The following is a 6,154-nucleotide window of genomic DNA, read 5'->3' on the forward strand; positions in this document are numbered from 1 at the left end:
GAGTAAGCTTGCCCCCTATCCATCACCCATAAATTTACATGTTCTCACACCGCCAACCTAACATTAGCAGTCCAACAAAAATGGCGAGCTATATTGGAGTCATCCAGACGTTCAGTTTTGATCCAGATTCCAGCTCGGACCAGGAAAACAAAGACGTACATGGATGTATTCGTCTGCAAGTGGATGCACCAGAATAGAGCAGAGTGGTGAGCTTGTGGCTTGCCGTAGTAGCTTTTACGTCACATCTACAAGCTTTGTTTGGAAGAAAATACTCGATCATGAGAAAAATGCTTTAAGAAGAGGCACAAATAAAACATCATTTTCATGGCTAATCTTATTTGCACATATTTACATGTGACCATCACAAAAAAATATGGAAATTCAAGTTGAGACATGCAATACACCCAGCCAAGTTGTACATTACTGCATTGCCCGCATGTATGTTAAACTTTTAACAAACAAAACCTGTTGTTCATGTACATTTGCACTGTTTTTCTCACTAAAAACTTAAAAAAAAATACATTTCGATTTTGTGTTTTTTGCTATTTAAATTAATGTAACACAAAACAAATTTTAAATTGATTACTTATATTCAAAATTCAATGTTTTCTGGGAAAAGGGGCAAAAGCACACATTTGTAGGACATTCTCTGCCCATTTAATAGTCAAAATTAGTAGAAAAGTCCAGGCGGACATTTTGAAGCTTAGGCCTTAAAGGGTTAAGTAAATCCAGGGTTGGAATGTGCTGTTGGCCGCACGTATTTAAAGGCGCCCTACCATGATTTTCTTAAGCCTTTTAGAGTGAACTATATCTATATATGTAATCATATATTACTATTGGACCACTAAAAAACTAATTATTTATGAAATATTAGTTATATTTCATGAATTTTTCCCTACCCGGAAGTAAAACGGCTCCATTCCTGAAGCTCCGCCTGCTGCCGCGTGCTGCTTCTGTCTGGGCCATGACGTCATCCCAGACAAAATCCGTGTCTCTGTATTTCTCCCACGAAAATAATCCAAACTTCTTCAAAGATGGATCCACATATGATATATCTGCCTTTAGTGGGTCTGGCCACCGCTAGACTCTGTCACAACACAAACACACGCGGCTTCTGCACGGCTGTGCTGACCGGATGTTAAGGTAGCGTCTTAAGGTAGCGCTGAGGAAAAAGTAACAAACACCTACTAGAGCTGGAATTTATTGAAGACAGGACACAACTGGAAGATATACGGTATTTTGCATCCAAAATGAAAGTTTTTTTTTTTTTTTTGTTCTGATTATCACTGGTAAGGGACAGAAACAGCCACACTCAAGAACCGTTTGGTGGTTTAACCCTAACCGTAATCCTAACCTTAACTCTTCCTCTGGCTTCCTTAAGTCCAAAGAAAAAGTTCAGTATTTTGAAAATTACTTTCGAATAGTCACTTTTGGGTCTTTAAACTGTTGAAATAGGCTTGTAGAATTCACTTTGTTCACCAAATCAGTCTTTAGCTGCAATATTCTGCATAAAACCTACCTGTGCATGTATATGTCGCAGAAGTCAAAAGTTGCTTAATAAACAAGAAAAAAACATTGCTTTTGAACAGCCAAGCCCAGCCGCATGCCTCATTGCTACATGTAGGCATTGACTGTAGATTTAATTTACAATGGATGGAAGACACGGATGATGTTAAGAGATCAGGTTTATTCATTTTGAAGAGGTCTAAAAAAACGTCGCTAATCACGTCTCCTATCTGGGTTCATGAGATCATTCAGTCTGTTTTTTCAGGAGCTGGCCCGGCCAAACTATACCAAAAATATATATATATATATGTGTGTGTTTTATACAAAGCTGTATTGAAGAATCCCTTTTCTTAATTCTTCACTGAGGTAAGACTGCAGCATTTCAAAATGTTCCGGATGAACTTCCACTTCAGCTGCTTCGTCCACCGTGGATCCACTGTGACGTCAACCTAAGGGCCATAGGAAGCACCAACATTCTGACTGATCTGGACCACTCCAGTGAAATTGTTCTGGTGTGTGTTAGCGTCCCCGTTGTCGTTTATTCTCTCAATGTAACACATGGAAAAACAATTTAGGATATTTTGAAAAAGTAATGAGGTAACTGAGTGCAAATGCGAACCAGACCACATCTTTTTATTTCAAGATGAGTTTGGGGAAAACACAAGGGCGTCTGTACCACTGATAGAAATTACAGCATTACAAAATAATAGGGATATTATAAATGATGTGTAATCTTTTGCCTCTAGAGTAAAAACCTGGATTTTTGGTACTCTTGGGTAATTATATCGGCTAAGGGGTAAAATCAAACCTCTTGACACGGAGGCCAATGGTAAATCCACTTTTCAGCATGCCTCCAGTGGAATTTTGAGGACATTTGGTGCTTCCTCGTTTCCGTATTAACAGGAATGGAAGGTAGACCCTTCCAACAAAATGATATTTTAAAAACTTTTCAGAATTATCAGATTTTAAGCTTCTAAGTCCGAATAAACTTTAACTGTCTAACAGTTTGGTGTGCAAGATGAGCTTCAAATGGGACAGAGAACGCTAACTGTTTTATATCTTTCAAGTCAATAAACAAGTGTTGAAGTTTGTTTAATTACGCCAGTTAAGAAAAAGGTGGCCAATGCAGTTTTTTCTCTGTGACAGAAAAAGGTCGAAGAAAGAGAGAAGAAATGGGAAAAAAGCTCAAAAGCTTAAAACGGAGGGTTCCTGGCTAGGACTTCCGACAAAGGATTTAGGGGTGCAAATTATGTTTTTTTGTTGTGCCCGGCTCCAGCAGGGGGAGGGACTTCCGGCTATTCATTTTCAGGTGCCATACTTTTTCTCTGTGGCCAAATTCTCTTGGTTTTGGTCGCTGCACATCACATATTCCAATGAGGACAATGACTTGTCCTCTCTTTTGGTTACTTTCTCTTTTGGTACATGGAAAGATACTTGAGGATTTAACACATCATGGTGCACTAGTTCACTTTACAAGTAAACCGAAACCAGAGATCAGATGAGCTCTCAGTTTATTCCTGGAAACAAACCCTGGAGCCAACCAAACCTGTCAGTGAGACCTTAGAGACCTCAAACTTTTACTTTAGCAGTACATAATCATGGGTCATTCACAAACTATCCATCCAATAGGCCTCACAAACCATGAAAAAATTATAGAAGTACACATATAAACACCCAAAATACCAGGCTAACTCCTATGATTAAAGGCTGCAAAGAGAAGAATAAGATCACCAAAAAGGAAACGCAAGCAAAACTGTGGTAACAGATGAGAGGAATGAAGACGTACTGGGCCAAGATGGAGAAACAGAAAACTATTAACGTCAAAATGAAAACAAACTATGACAATCAATCGTGTTTTTCGCCTGTGGGAAAATACTCTGAAAATTCAAAAGTACCCAGACGGGATTCAAACCAGGACTCTTTATGTGAAAAACCCTGTAGCTCAGATGTACTTGAATCAGAAAAATCACAAACATGCACACACACAGACTAACCAACTACAGTTTGTGCAGAAAGTTGCGTCTAACATCGTTTTCCTCTAAGAAAAACATTCAAGTCATTATCAAAGGTTTGTTTCTGTGCCACAGGAGTGAGACTGTAAAGCTGGACGAGGTATTTTGATAGCACCACTCCCAGTCACTCTGAAATCAGCATTTCCAATGGCCGGTAGTTGCAACAGCGAGCCTGAAACAGATGTATTGTTCAGCTAAAAAAGTGTTTGTGGTTGGTATTTAATTGTGTGTGTGTGTGTGTGTGTGTCAGGTTTAGGGCTGGACTGGCCCCACTTAGTCTCTTCAGGAAGCTTGGGTTTTCTTTGTGTGTCTACAGTACATGCATAAGCTCGGGTACGTCTCTAGCTCAGTAAGTCTCGTTTCCTGGCTGGAAGCTCAGGGTGTGATGGGCAGCAACATGGAAAAGATCAGCATCAGTGTTGATAGACATAATGCTTGGAGTGTAAAGTATGTATCAGAAAAGGTGGTAGTGGTGTACATGTTACAGGATACATCTCACAATATATGTCTCACAATACGTATCCCGATATATGTCTCACAATACGTATCCCGATATATGTCTCACAATACGTATCCCGATATATGTCTCACAATACATATCCCGATATATGTCTCACGATACGTATCACGATATATGTCTCACAATACGTATCCCGATATCTGTCTCACAATACGTATCCCGATATATGTCTCACAATACGTATCTCGTTATATGTCTCACGATACGTATCACGATATATGTCTCACAATACGTATCACGATATATGTCTCACGATACATATCCCGATATATGTCTCACAATACGTATCCCAATATATGTCTCACGATACGTATCTCGTTATATGTCTCACGATACGTATCACGATATATGTCTCACGATACGTATCACGATATATGTCTCACAATACGTATCCCAATATATGTATCTTGTTATATGTCTCACGACACGAATCACGATATATGTCTCACGATACGTATCACGATAAATGTCTCACGATACGTATCACAATATATATGTCTCACAATACGTATCCCAATATATGTATATCTCGTTATATGTCTCACGATACGTATCACGATATATGTCTCACGATACGTATCACGATATATGTCTCACGATACGTATCACGATATATGTCTCACGATACGTGTCCTGATATATGTCTCTCGATACGTATCACGATATATCCCATGACTGTACCATGACTGCTTTTCTTTTGGTAAACTAAGATTTTTTTTTTTTTTAAGGGGGGAGTCAATATTGTCTCATTTCCACAACAAATAATTTTTAGTATAAAAAGAATAGAATGAATGCTGATAAGGTTCTAAAAGTAAGATTGAGGAAATAGGATGCTGTTTATTTCTAATATCACTAAATCTAGCATTAAAACAGAGGGCTGGGTGATAAAATCAATTAATCCATCTAATCTTAATTGATCAATTATCGATTCATAAAAGTAGTGACTGATTTAAAGCTAAAGTCTCCTAGCTTAATGCTAACGTATAATATGATTTCCCATAGGACGGCTAATGCTAACGTCCGGTCGACCTAAACATACATTGCTGACTAAATTAACATCTTTATAAACTCACAGGTCTCTCTCTTTTAAGAAAATATTTTTAAAGTAACCATTTGTGGACTAAAACACAGTTTTTTTGCTCATACTTTCTTCTTCTGGAATAAAGTGTAATGTTATAGCGCGATCGCCACCTAGTGGCCGAACTGAAACACCCTCAGGAAGAGGAAGAACAATTGTTGGAGCTTCTCCGTTTGAGAATCCATGTAATACAATTATTAACAATGTCATTATAGTTTCACTAAAATATTTTACAGTATGAGACCTGTATCAGATTAATATGAAAACCTTCAAAATATACTGTATATAGATTATAAATGTATTTCCAAACAAATGGGTCCATATGTGCAAAAAATCTTATAACAACAAAAACCGCGAGGCTAACTAAAAATTTAACACAAGCTGGTGTTGTTCTGATGTGATGTAGAGCGATACAGAGCTGTTGTGCTGCCAACTAGTGGTCGGAAGTTTAAGTTCTGGATCACAAATAATTACACTTGTCACATGAATCGCCACATGAAACATCGCAGTATATTGCATAATCAATTTTCCCTACACCCCTAGTACAAGTGTTTGGAAGGAGGTTCCAACCTTCATGATTTTGAACCTGCTGCAGCTTTTTGACATTCTGGACTTGCCATACTTCCCCTACCTCCTCATCAGTTCTATCTCTGCCCAAGTTCCTTCAATCTACCATTTCGTTTTAGTAGTCCAGTCTTTTGCGCTGTGACTTCTTTTATGGATTTAAATCTAACAATTTGTCCTCTGAACCCTCAAACCTTTTCCTGTATTGTGTTTTCTGCCACCTGGAGCCGTGAGGTTTTGACCCCTTTTATGGAGTTTTGGACGACCGTTTCCTAGACCTCATGGGTATATTTCAAGAAAAGCACAGATCACTTCACCCAAAGGTCTACACCACCTTTTTGACACCATTAATCTCCTGGCTTGAGATATACCGGCAGTAAGCCAACGGCACTCAATATTTGCAGTTTTGAGTCCAGTTAAATATATATATAAAATAAGTAGAATAGGTTACATGAAATCCAGCAGTAGGCGAGT

Source organism: Oryzias melastigma, linkage group LG18 (assembly GCF_002922805.2).
Source record: "Oryzias melastigma strain HK-1 linkage group LG18, ASM292280v2, whole genome shotgun sequence".
Lineage (NCBI taxonomy): Eukaryota > Metazoa > Chordata > Actinopteri > Beloniformes > Adrianichthyidae > Oryzias > Oryzias melastigma.